The sequence below is a fragment of the Peromyscus maniculatus genome, chromosome 2 (genome assembly GCF_049852395.1).
Source record: "Peromyscus maniculatus bairdii isolate BWxNUB_F1_BW_parent chromosome 2, HU_Pman_BW_mat_3.1, whole genome shotgun sequence".
Lineage (NCBI taxonomy): Eukaryota > Metazoa > Chordata > Mammalia > Rodentia > Cricetidae > Peromyscus > Peromyscus maniculatus.
The window spans coordinates 115,192,715-115,206,622 of NC_134853.1; the positions used below are offsets into that span (position 1 = coordinate 115,192,715).

A 13,908-nucleotide genomic window follows, 5' to 3' on the forward strand; every position below is an offset into this window, starting at 1 on the left:
CCATCACAAGACACTTATTTGAATGAGAAAGCTCTGTAAAGATCTCTTGGGCTTACGGCCATGTTCATTTAAAGCAATGCTTCTTACAGGAAATTTTTTCAAATACAATCTTACAGATCTTTATTCATTTAGCTAATAATTTTCTAGAGTGCTTACTGTTTGCCATTAAGTGCACTGCTGTTGTAATTAACAAAGTGGATTTTTTTTCCCCCACCACAGGAAATTTGCGGTGGAGACAAGCAATGAGATGTGAAAGCAGTAAGAAAGAATTCTTGTTAGAGTGTTAGGAAATAAACAGGGCAGTGGGTAAAGGGGGATCTCTCTAGGTAAGGAGAGCCAGAAAGGACTCTCTGGGGGCAGTTACAGTTAAGGTGAGAATTGGAGGATAAGAGGACAGACAGTCATGCAAAACAACCAGGAAGACGGCTACAGGACACAAACCCAAAAAAGGCTGGTCCTCAGGCTGGAATATAAAAATGTGGGGCACTGCTGCCTTGATGGCCATGTGACCTACACAGTATAGGAAGATATCAGAGACACGAGGTTTACCTAAAAAGACAGTCTGTTCCAAGTTCTACACTCTCCTTGCAGACGTCTGCACACATCTGGTCTGCCACAGTGACATGGAGTTGCTGAGACCTGTCCAGCAGCTTTCACTACAATCTGGATATCTGAAACACAAGTGAAAGTTCCTATCAAGATTCTGTCACTTCCTGGGAGACAGTCTGCACCTATGAGTCAACAAACGCAGCCTAAGGCAGCATTTTCTCCTGTACTTTGTGGCCCTATCGCCCCATCTTGGGAATACTGCAGAACTCAGCAATCACTTGCCACATCCCACACATCATCCACCACTTACATAAATCAAGGCTTTCCATTTGTAATTTATGTTTTAGCATTTAAAGAATACCTTGCTAGTTATTTTAAATACATAAATCAAGTCAAAAACCTGTTATAAAATATTAGAGTTGTCATAAGACCTCTGATTTATTTAACAATGTGTAACTTTTTTTACATCTCAATTTATTTCAAGTTTTTAGGAAGAAAAATGGTTCTCTGCCTTATCTTGTTCTTATTTTTATTCCTCCATTTGAGAGATTACATCTCAGCTCAAACCATTTTTAATAATAAGATATACAATTTTTAACTGTTGATATTTTAAAAGAATAGAAATGATTAAGATTAATCGATGTAGCATTTGATATACTCAAATAATATATTAGTCTAAGCAGTATTATGATTCATGTCTGATAGTCAAGGCTTATATTTTAACTTCATCCAAATAGAGAGAAATTTACTCTCTTACTTGCTTATAAACCAGAGCTGCTATGCAACAGGAAGAAGTGAATAAAGATTCAACTCTGCTTGGGAGCCCACAGCTTACGAATGACATGTATTCACAGGAAAAGACTATTGGGGAGTACTTTGATACAATAAAACAAAGAAAAAAATGTGTCCGTGGACCACATAAAAGTTCTTCTCAAAGGGAGAACTTCACACAAAGTTGGGAACCCAGTACATGAAGCAGTATAATTACACTTGTAATTCCATGTAATTCCATTTGTGGAGAAAAAGAAGGACCATGAATGAGCTCATCCTGGGTAACAGTGAATTCCAGGCCAGCACAGGCTACCTAGAAAACCTTATCTCAAACAAAGCAGAAAAGTCTACATAAGGAAGACATTGAAAAAGACAAAATCTTAATAAGCAAATAGAACAATGGAAGAGATTATTTCTTTCTTCTAAGAACTCTGCCCATGCTAGGTCTCAAGTCAGAGAGAGTCACAATTTTAGGAGCCAACTTATATATAGTTTCCATATACTGGGTCTGAGAATTGTAGAGTTCGTGGTTGATCTTAGAAAGAACTGATAAATTTATTCACTTATATATGATTAATTTCTGTACTTACTACAGTGTGTGTGTGTGTGTGTGTGTGTGTGTGTGTGTGTGTGTGTGTGTTTATGAGAGAAAGAACTCAGAGAAAAGCCACATAATCACATAATGCAGGTCCTCTTTTGTACATTTTAAAATGGGCAACAAATTTACCCCAAAATAATAATGTGATAATGTTGAACTAATATTCATTTTTAAATGCTGGGCAGTAGTGGCACATGCCTTTAATCCCAGCACTCGGGAGGCAGAGTCAGGTGGATCTCTGTGAGTTTGAGACCAGCCTGGTCTGCAGAGTAAGTTCCAGGACAGCCAGGGTTGTCTCAAAAAAACAAAAAGAAAAAAGATTCATTTTAAAATGAGACTATAGTTCATGATAGAAAGGTTAGAAATGAAAATGAAAATTAGCTTAATTATTCCTACATTAAATGTTTATTATTCCTATAAAAATTACTAAATTTAACAAAAAGGAGATGGGGAAAACCGAAACAGATTAGCAACTAAGTGTCCATTTGATATAGAAAACATACAAGATAAAAATACAAAGGAGTCTGGCAGTCTAATAAAACAATTTAAACTTGGGCTTTTCTACCCCTAAGAAATACCGAATGGGAACATTTAAAGGGATCTTTAAAAGCACTGTAGTTTTCTGTATCAACTCAAGCCTACAGCAACAGCCTCCTTTCAATTTCACTTTTCTCTTTATTGTTCCAGTGAAGAAACAAACAACCCCACAATGCTGTTCTCTCCTCCCAGCTGCAGTACTATGCCAACACTGCACATACACGTGCCCTCTGAATTCACACTACTCCTGACACACACACCACTTACACGCATGGTAGAAATACTGGAGGATTCTCCAAGCAAGGACAAGTACCATGAGGTCAATGGAGGAATACTGAAAAAAGATGTAACTTACCAGCATCAATTCAAATACTTGCAGATATTTTAAAAGAAAGAGAATTGCTTCTTAGGTCTAAAGAGCCATCTGGAGACAGGAGAGGGAGACAGAGAGACAGAGAGAGACAGGGACAGAGAGAGACAGAGAGACATAGAGAAAGACTTCATTCTCAGTAATAGTAAAAACATAGCAAAGTCATTTCTTAGGAGAAATAAAGAAAAATGGTTAACAATAAAGCTTAAATTGGGCAAATATTTAAGAACAAAAAATAACTGTAAGCCAAGACATTGGATTAGGAAGCTTAACATTAACTCTTCTCCATTTTCAGAGTCTCAGCTTCTGCGACTAACCATCTACCCCATACAATGGCAATAAATACAGTAAATGAGCAACTAGAAGTTAAAGAATATAGAATGAGGAAACAATATATTTACAGCTCAAAGTTAAATTCAACTTCTCCAGTTCACAGCCTGTCCCATAAGATGAAAGAGAAAAATTCAGATATTTGAATTTGGTTCCCAATGAAAAGCCATCCTCTTAAATAAAGCAATTCACAGCTGTCCTCTTTCTGAATCTCATGCGATGAGTCATCTTCACACATGTTCCTATTAACACTGGCTCGGGCTCCTCAACATTAATGTTTATTTCTGGTGGTGCAAGTAACCAGATCTGATTTTGGGGGGCGGGAGAAGAGCATATGATTTGGTAAAATGTGTTGAGAAGAGTGTTAAATTTAGCCCCAACTTGAAAATACAAGTATTTACCTAGTATTCTTTCTTAAAAATTGAGCTATATTTATATTAAATCCATTACATTTAACTAGCAACTAAACAAATACAGTGCATAGGGAAGTTAAAGAGCACCCTGAGGAGACAATGAGTGTGAAGATGCTGAGGTACTACACAGGACCACTTTCTGTCTAACAAGCTGATGATATTGACATGTTTGTAAATGGGGCTAGTAACCCTGTAATCTCAGCACCCCAGAGGCTGAGACAAGAGGCTTGCAAGATAAAGGTCTTGTACACAGGGAGATTGAGTGTGTATTATCTACCCTGCAGAATGATACACGCTAATCACATAACAACCAACTGCAGGTAATGTGTGGATCACACTTAGACCCTAATTTGCACAAACCAAATGAGAGAAATTATCCATTATTATCATGTAAATTTAAACTTGGATTTGAGATGGCAGTTACAGAGAATTGGATGACCCTAGAGAAAGGTCCTTATGCATTAAACAGTTGGTCCTGAAGTATTTATTGGTTAATGGTAAGATATTTGAAATTTTCTTTAATATTTTCAATTCAAGAAATAAAGGAGATTAGTTAAAATAATATGTGCACATTGTTATTGGAATAGGGACAGGTACATGGGAGTTCTTTGAAGATTAAAAAAAAAAATTCTTTGAAAGCCAACATTATCATCTATCTCCAAAGGGGACATAAATATTATAATTTATCTCAGCACAAAATGAAAATATTCTAGATGCTCTGTAGTAGCAACAAAAATTAAACTTTATGTAATTATGGTAAACCAACCTGATGAAAACAACTTAGCAAATAAAATGACAATATGAAAGATCGAAACAACAAAAATGCTTGGGGAGTCACCATGTTAAAATGAGGACTGGAAGCACAATACTCTGAGAGTTTGAAGTTTGTATGATATAAACAAATCATACACACACAATAACAAAACAGGGAAGGGGTAAGTGTAAGGATGGTGACATGTCTGTCACATGGTGATACAACCTAGATTCTGAAACAAAAGCTGACATGAAGACAATAACAAAGAACAGACTCCATGCAGAGGCTGACTGGTATCTTGCTACACTGGAAACTGCGTCAGGTTTGATCTTGGACAATCTGGACAAGATATTTAAGCCACCTGAGAATGTTTCCTCATCTGTAAAATTAATGCAACCACCCTTTTGGAACAGTGCAAAGACTTAGACATGGTGAGAGTAAACACCGCATCAACACAGACACACACAATACACAAAGAGTAGCACTCGGGGTTATTATCATATTCAAGATGGAAGCACACCACGAAAGTCGGGGTGGGCTGACGTAAACCCACAGCGAAATGGCCTCAGACTTTACATTGACAGCAAATGAAAATAGGGCAAAGGGCTTTAGAAGTTCCGGTAAGCCAGGTGCAGGTAAGGGGTGGCAGGAGAGGGGCCAAGAATTCCCAGTGGCGGCAGAGTGAGCAATGTGAGCAGGGGAAGGTGAATGAGATCACCTGTGGGAAGACTGCGAACAACCAATACCACACTCAAATTTCTCTGCAGCTCAAAGCAAATCCTGCCGGACTGGAGGGAGAGAGAAGAAAATGAAAGGAAAAAACAAAGAAAAAGTATCCAGAGGACCCCAAACTGAAACAGAGCACAAGACTGCCCAAGAGCTTTATGAGGGGCTAGCAGGATGGGGCTCTTTGTGGTTATAGACAATCTCTAAAAGACCACTAAAACAGGAAAAGAGTTTCAAAGCTTGAATGATATGGAATTCATGTAAGATTGCTTCTTCTTGTCTATTTAATAAAATTAAGAGGGGGGTGATCTAAAAAGTCCCAGAACTATGGCCAGGTCCTATGACAAAGCTACACATAGAGTACTGGGACCCATGCTCTTGTCATACTTCACTGCACTCTGCCAACATGACCATCCATTTCTTTACCATCACCAAGCCAATGCATGTACCACATTTATGAAACATAGGCAACTTTCTGTGTCTTGTCACACACTATAAAATGTAAATACTTAATATCTTTCATATCTAAAGCTCCCTATGACATCAAGTTGTTTTGCTGTACACTAACATAAGAGAATGTATTGAACATCTGTTCATCAAATGCTCGATCAGTGCCTACTATGTGCCAGGTACACAGAAACCAATGGTACAGACTCTATCATCCAGGAACCTGTGAGTACCCTTAGGTAAAGCACATCTACAAATCCATATAACCCAGGGAATACACATTGTTCAGAGTGTCTTGGAAACCAAGAGAACAGAACTCAGTTGGCCTGAGAAGTGAAAGTGGGAACAGGAAAGATCAACAAGAGCTGAGGCTGGAGAAGACCCTGAGGAAAATGGCTGCTCAACGGACAGGCAGAGGCAGAGGAAGGAGACCCTGACCCTGATTGACATTCTTCTCTGCTGCATGCTAGCCTGTGTCTATTAGACCACTCACATATTAACAGGGTCCTGGTACCTGTCATTATTCATTTTGGAGAGGAACAGAGGCATACTGAGCCTTGGTATTGATAGATGTGTAGAATATGCTAATCATAATGCTCATTAGTCAGCTAAGTTACTATTTTTTCAGATGGTTTTTCTCCACTGATCATTTTTTATATTTAGCCATTTTTCATCTCCAATGAAACATTCTGGTTCCTTAGAAGGAGGAAAGGAGGGAAGGGAAAATGAATGTGTTCAATTTATATAAATACACAGACTATGTGTGTGTGTGTGTGTGTGTGTGTGTGCGCATGTATGTATATATAAACACACATATATAGTATAAAAGAATTCAATATTTTAATAAAATTTAAAATAAAAGTATTTTAATGCTTTATGTAATTGGATAATTATGTCATACTATACAATAACAAAATTTCTGCAATCTACTTAAACTTATTAAATGAGATTATTTAAAATAGGATGAAAAAAATGGGCTTGGAGAGATGGCTCAGTGGCTAAAAGCAGAAGAACTGTGTTCCAGTCCCAGTATCCACATGGTGGCTCACAACCATCTGTAAGTCCACTTTTAGGGTATCTGTTGCCTTCTTCTGTCTTCTGTGGGCACAGTCAAAGCATTCACATATATAAAATCTTTAAAAAAGAAAAAAAAAGGTTTTTGTGGTAGTGGTGGTGCATGCCTTTAATCTTAGCATTCAGGAGGCACAGGCAGATGGATCTCTGAGTTTGAAGCCAACCTGGTCTACAGAGCAAGTTCCAAGAAGTTCAAGGCTACACAGAGAAACCCTGTTTCAAAACAAATACAAAAATAGCATGAAAATAATATTTTCCTTTTATTTTTAATTCACTTATTTATATTTTGTTCCAAGGTAAAGCTAGCAAGGTTCAGAGCCAACAGCTAAGGACACAAGTCCTTCCAGCAATGATAGCAGCATTCTATACCTATATGACTCAAGGGCTGCCCTGCACAGGCCCTCCACAAGTGACCTTTTAGCACCAGAGGCCTCAGACCAAGGCTTTTGGAAATTATCAATTTTCAGGCATTAATGACTATTAGAAACTCTGATTCAGATAATCTGAGACCAAACAGATCTAAGCTATGTTCAAAACAGAAATCAAGACACCACCTCACAGGGGCTGCTCCTGCCTTTAATACCAGAAAGTTGAAGCTAAAAGTTCAATGTCGCCGGGCGGTGGTGGTGCACGCCTTTAATCCCAGCACTCAGGAGGCAGAGCCAGGTGGATCTCTGTGAGTTCGAGGCCAGCCTGGTCTACGGAGTGAGATCCAGGAGAGGAACCAAAATTACACAGAGAAACCCTGACTCAAAAAAAAAAAGTTCAATGTCTTCCAAGAAATGAGCAGCAAAAACTGACACAAGAAGATTGCATCATCTCTGATTTCTGAAGCGTGAAAAGGGCCACCTTTCAAGGGCATATAAAATCAAGCCTTTCCTTCAGGGTATAGGATTCAAATATCATTGAAAATGAAATTAAAAAGTATCTTTTTATCACCAAAAATATTCAAACTCAAGCTATAGTTAATAGGAAAGAACTACATGCATCTCCCAGGAAGTTATCACACCTACATGTTTTCACAGACGTTTTATTCTCTTTCTTGTCCTTTCTAAAAGGTCAGGACTTCAGGGGAGGGGATGTGCTCAGCTGATTGAGTGCTGGCCTCGCACGCATGAAGCCCTGAGTGCGATCCCTCCCTGGCACTATGTAAACTGGGCATGGCGGTGCATGCTTTTAATCCTCACACTCAGTGCTGGAGGCAGGAGGAAAAGGAGCTCAAGGTCATCCTCAGCTACACAGCAAATCTGAGGCCAGCCTGGACACGTGAGACCTTGCCTCAAAAACAAGCAAAAAGGGTCAGGACTTCACATATCCAAATACAGCATGTATATGCTGACGTCTTCAGTTATAAAGGCACGTGCTTCATACCCAACTGTAGCACAGGTGTGCTGTACAATGGGACAGTTCATTAACATAACTGGGGTGGTTAATGATCAGGCCACTCCTTAGGTAGCTTGATAACCCATTACTGCAGCAGTCTAGGCCTGCAAGAGGATGGCCCTGAGTGTGAGACATGCCAGTATAACCAGAAAATAATGCTGGCTGCACTGTCTGCATCATTGTTTACAAAATACCTGTTAATGTGGCTTCAAGCAGAAACAGAAAATTTTTCAATCAGGAAGTTGAAATGGTCTTCACCACATTTTGTCTTAAGCTGCCTACCATAAATCAGACCAGTGATACATGTTTTTAAACACTGTTTGTCACAGCCTCGACTCAGACAATGACAACTTAAAATAGTAACAATAGGCTTCTTTGATTCTTCCCTGTAAGCCTCCAAGAAGTAAAATGAAAAGTGGGGGAGGCCTTCTCAACTTGCAGTATTGTGAAATTCATGTTTAAATTGATAATCTAGATTCCATCTTCTGACCTTGAAGCGACTCACTATTTCAATTGTAAAATGCAAATCTCAACCCATCTCCCCAAAGCATTCAATGATGGATTATATGGAAATAAACATACAAAGCAGAATGCTTAGAAAGCAGGGTTATAATTAATCTCTGATTCTCCACAAATTTCTCTATGCTTTCTATTCTAGTTATTCAAAACCTTCTGAAACTCAGTCCTTTTACACCCATGTTAATATAATGGAAATTATAATCAGAATATAATGGAAAATTTCTTGGGTAGATGAATTCACCCCTCTGTGTTAATTTAATTCCAAATTCTAATTGGTCCATGTTACTATAAGGGCAGAAAGAATACAGACCACACAAGGGACTGATGACACCATAATCCCCCCTAAAGTTGCCATTTTTTCTTTTAATTATTGATGTAAACACGCTCTCTTGTGACTGATCTCCCTCTATAAGACTAAAGTGGGTGCATCAGGGATGAGTAAGTGTTGGCACCAGGGTGGGTATGGGAGAGGATGAAGGACACTCACAGCTGCCAAGACTCACACACAACTGGTACTTGTTCCATCATGAACTGAACTGATACTCTTCAGGGTTCCCTTTTTCTGAGGACAGTGGTTCTGACTTAACCTTACTAACTTTGACAAAATAATACAACTTGGTAACACTGTGGAAAGACCAAACTGTGATGTACATCCCCCATTCATTTATTGAAGTCATAATCCCTATTGTGAAGATATCTGGAGTTGGAGCATTGTAACAGGCACAGATATAGTCATGGTAATAACCCCTCCTAGTGACATTATAACTGCACAAAGAAACAAACCAAAGATTGGACTTTTTCTTTGTGCACACACAAAGAAGTTTGCTGAAGTACACAGTAAGATGCCGGTTTACTGAGAGCCAGGAACAGAACCCTCCACAGAGCTGGCCATGTTGCACTCTGATCTTAGGCTTCAGCCTCTACCACTGTCAGAAAATTCATTTCCATTAGTTAAGACACTTTGTCATGGCAATCCAAATCAGATAGGTGGGAAGACAGACACGTTCTTGAGAAAGATTGTTCTCAAAGAAAACAGAGCAGTTCTGTTACTGGTGGTCTCTGAATGAACAGGAGTTTCTAGGTTGTCCGGGTCTTGTTCAAAGAGTTGAAGAATCAGACAAAGTAAGTAAAGCAGCAGGGGCTTGATTCAGGAGCAAAGTTTAAGTATAGGTCAAATATGCTGCAAGAGAGTGGGATCTGAGCAGGCTTGCCACTTAAGAGTGCCTGGTCACTGCCTGGATATTCCTTTTGTGAGTCCGAGAGAGGGGGCAATTGGTTGCTAGGGGCAGGCTGTAAGTGATCTGCTTTTGATTGACAGGCTTGGGCTATGTAAGCCTTAGTTCACTGCACATGTCCTTTCCCCATTGTCTTAGTTGAGTTTTCATTGCTGTGAAAAGACACAATGACCATGGCAACTCTTATAAGGAAACATTTAATTGTGGTGGTTCTCTTACAGTTTCAGAAGTTCAGTCCATTATCATCATGGTGGGGAGCGTGGCAGCATGCAGGTAGACATGGTGGTGGCTGAGAGCCCTACATCTTTCAGGCAACAGGAAGTCGAGTGACAGTCACACTGAGGGAAGCTTGAGCAAAAGAGACCTCAAAGCCGGCCCCCACAGTAACACACTTCCTCCAACAAAGCCACACCTCCTAATAATGCTGCTCCCTTTGGGGGCCATTTTCTTTCAAACCACCACACTCATGATGTATGTGACTTTAATCATATGCATACTCAATCATGCACAAGCATAAGATGATACAAGTTCACTAAGAGGACATAATTTGCCTTACTGTGCATACACCTAAACCTAGTCCTGGCTGGACCAGCCCATTGCCTGTATTCCTGGATAAGTTTCAGGATATGTCTGATGTGAAAAAGACACCAATTAAAACCAAAAGGCCATTTATATCCTACCCCTAGCAACTGACTCCTCCTCCTAGACCCACAAAAGGGAGTCCCAAGCAGTCAGCAGGTTATCTTGAGCACTCTAGCTTGGAGTCCACTGCTCCTTTGCAGCATATATATAACCTTTACCTTCACTCTGCTTCTGGAGAAAATTCCTTGATGCTTGTGTGTGTTTCTTTAGTCTTTGAACAATGTTCAAACAGCCTGAAAACACTGGGTCCAGATAGAAATTACCAGTGTGTGTGTGAGGGGGAGTGGGCATGGGTGTGGTTATGATTGTGGGTGTGTGGGTGTGTATTTTCCAATAGATAAAATCACCTCTTTTTAATTTTACTTCTTTAGTTTTTCCTTTACCTGAGAACTCACTGTGGAAGGAATCTAAAAGGCAAGACTATATAGTTATTCGAGAGATAATCATGAGTGACTCTGGCCGAAGAGCACAGATTTAGGTTATCCCAACTCCATGTTCCTAAGTGGTTAATGGTTTTGTGAAGTTTCTTCTGAAGTAAGCAACAGAACAAACACTGTTATAAATCAAGGCCTAAGGACATGAGGATCCAGACAAGCAGATTTCAATAAGACAGGGAAAGCTCTACTAGAGATGTAGTTGATGACACTCTTGCCTTTGGGTTGGTGAAGCATTGTAAGAGAGGGCCAAGAGGAGGGTTGCAGTTTCCTTTGAGAGACATGCGGACCTCTCGCTGTCAGTTACCCACAGTCAGGATTGGAGTGACCCTCTTTCTGGGCCTCTCTGAGTCCTTTGTAAATGGAGGAGTCTTAGAGGAGGCTGTAAATCCCTATATGTATGGCATCTCCAACCACCGGCCAAGTTGCTACTTGCCTTGTCAGAAAAGGGATGTTTGTGCAGCTCAAGCCAAGCAGAGTCCCAGGTTGCTAAGTTTTCCCTCCATTTGCCTGCCTCAGATCTAAGTGCAATAAATAGTTATTTCATCTCATCCACATTCGTATTTACGGGAGTTTCATTTAACAGTTTTCCCAGTACTCAGGATTACCACCCTTCAGACAGGAACAAGAAAGTGAACAAAGTCCTTGTCAGAAGATGGATATGTCAGTTCAATTTCTGCATATGATAATTTTTAATTGCAGTAGATTAAGAACAAATGTGCTTCCAGATCTGGAGGCAGCCAGATCGTGTGGCAGTTGAGGGCCCCAACCTTAGGGCAAACTCTCAACTGGACATACATTTGCTGCAGCACCTCTGGACCTGGGCTCTCCCATGTTTCCCAGCCGACACTCCTAGGCCTTGGTAACACCTGGAAAGGTGAAAGAAGTTACTTGAAAAGATCAATGGCCTCCAACATAGAGTAACTTCAAAGCCGAAGAAAACTGCTACACCCTACCCTATAAACCAAGTCTTTTTAGTTGTGATTTTGGCAAATTCAATATTTTCTACTGGAATCCATGGGGTTCTGATCCATTAGGGATCATGGAGTAGTAAGATGTACAGCTAGGTTTACCAGGTAGCTATGGTCAAATGTGAAGATGCCCTTGAAGAACAGGTTCTGGTCGCCTAACCATTTTCTGCTGTTTAAAAAAAAGAAGAATAAAATGTCAATTTCATGCAGGCAAAGACTGATGTAGAAATGAAAGCTCTGCCTCGGACTGCAGTATTTATTTGCTTTTTAATAAAATTGATTTGGATCAATTTGAGATAACTGCTGGGAATGGAACGTTTTCCTTTCAGGTATGTCACTTATTTTTGTTTCTGATATGGTCTCAAAAGGAACATTGCTGGTGTTTTGCTGTGTGACATTGTAGTTCTAGAAGAGTTAAAATAAGAAACTACCTGCTTAATCTGCCAGAAAACACATGAGAGGAGCAATCAGCTCTGGAAAGAGTTGCTAGGAAGGAGTAAGCCTGGCTGCTTTAGGCCATGCTGTTTGTCAGTCTTTCAAAATTCAAGTCATTACGAGATGCTGATCTACTATAATATTGTGATATTTTATCTGATTACACTTACCTGATTGTGCCTTATCTGCTATTTGCCTTCCCATTCTTCCATGTATATTAAATGCAGGTGCTTTTATTATTCTGAGAGCTAGAGAGTGTTGACTGCTCTGAATATAAATGGGGATATTATATCATTAACTTGCTCTGAAAGCAGGGCCATTCACTGTGTAAATCACATGCAAGGTACCTGCTGGAGACACAATAAACCATAATGTCTTGAGAAAGAAAGCAATGTGGAATGGATAAGGAGATAAAAATTTAAGGCATTGTTAAAGAAGGGTAATCTTCAAAATCCTATTTGGTTCTTTCAAACTAGCATTGGTTGATAATATAACCTTTGTATTAGAAACTTTTTTAAGTCAGGGAAAGAAAATCTTCTGGGAAGACATCACAATATGGGATACCATCACCAGTGGAAATGGTACAAAACACACAACCAGGAATAGTCTATGTTTATCTGAGTTAGGAGAACATTTTGAATGCAGCAGTCTAATCTTCTAGAGGGATGTTCTTTGATTTGACAAATATATTCTTACCTTACTTGGGTGTACTGCCTGGACAACAGGAAGAAATGGCCAAATGGTGTCAGCATTTCCAGGCATTAAATGGTGAAAACCGCAGACCGTTACTGCAAATTTCAAAGGAAGCACTATGCAGAGAACTGAGGCAGAACCGTGACAATGTGTGGCTTCCCAACACTCTGAGGTTCTATGATCTGCTTAGCTTCCACTGTTTCAGTCTTGCCAAAAGTTAATCCACAGTTACTTAAGCTTCAGGAAATCTATTTTCAGAACAAATGTTATGTGAGAGTTTAAACGAGCCACCACCCTCTGCTGAAGAGAATATCCAATGGCTTGCTCACTCATCAGTGTCTCTACTCAGGTAGCAGATGGGAGCCACATCTCCCACATTAATTACCTCTCTTTGCTGTGACAAAAAGCTATGTAAGGGCTAGAAGTACACCTCAGTGTTGGGCTGGGATGAATTCTCAGAATTCCACTAACCAACAAAGAAGCTGAAGAGCAATTCAGGAGGGTTTATTTTGGTTCACAATTTGAGGGTGCGGCCTGTCATGTGAGGAAGGCAGGGTGGCAGAAGGGGGTGCTTGGCTGTGACTGCTCACCTCTCCATATTTGAATGAAACAGGACATAGAGCAGTCACACTATTTCAGATCTAGAAGTGTAGAGAAAACAAGTATGAAGACCACTGGGGCCATGAGGAAAAGGGTAACCTGCCTGTTTTCCTGACATGTTCCTGTGAGAGGAGACTCCTCGTGCTAGTGCTGGCCATTACCCAGAAATGCACAGTCCATACCCATACCTGAACCAATATGTTTAAAACAAATCAAGGTCGCCCTTTCATCAGAAGAATCTTTAATATTCTTACAGTACATGCTGGAAGGCAGAATGTAACTATGGAAGATGGTCTGGTCTTTTCAGTAATTCCAAACCTTCATATATTTTCTCAAGATATTTAATAGGAGTCTCATGATCTTGTTAAAATTAATAGTCCCTAAATAAAAGTAATTTTAACTGGCTATTATTTCACATTTCTTTAGA

General features: G+C 39.7%; 1 protein-coding gene and 1 pseudogene across 9 annotated transcripts in view; one reads left to right on the forward strand and one right to left on the reverse strand.

The window, feature by feature from the left end:
- The window catches only part of Caap1 (caspase activity and apoptosis inhibitor 1), a 100,693-nt gene that overhangs the window by 3,862 nt on the left and 82,923 nt on the right, over positions 1–13,908 (reverse strand). For all 9 annotated transcript variants that reach the window (XR_013049210.1, XR_013049208.1, XR_013049209.1 and 6 more), the window contains one exon: positions 550–671. The gene's annotated coding sequence lies outside the window, so the exon portion shown is untranslated. The remainder of the gene's footprint in view (positions 1–549; positions 672–13,908) is intronic.
- LOC102916787 (ATP synthase peripheral stalk subunit b, mitochondrial pseudogene) overlaps positions 4,882–13,908 on the forward strand; it is a 32,923-nt pseudogene continuing 23,896 nt past the window's right edge.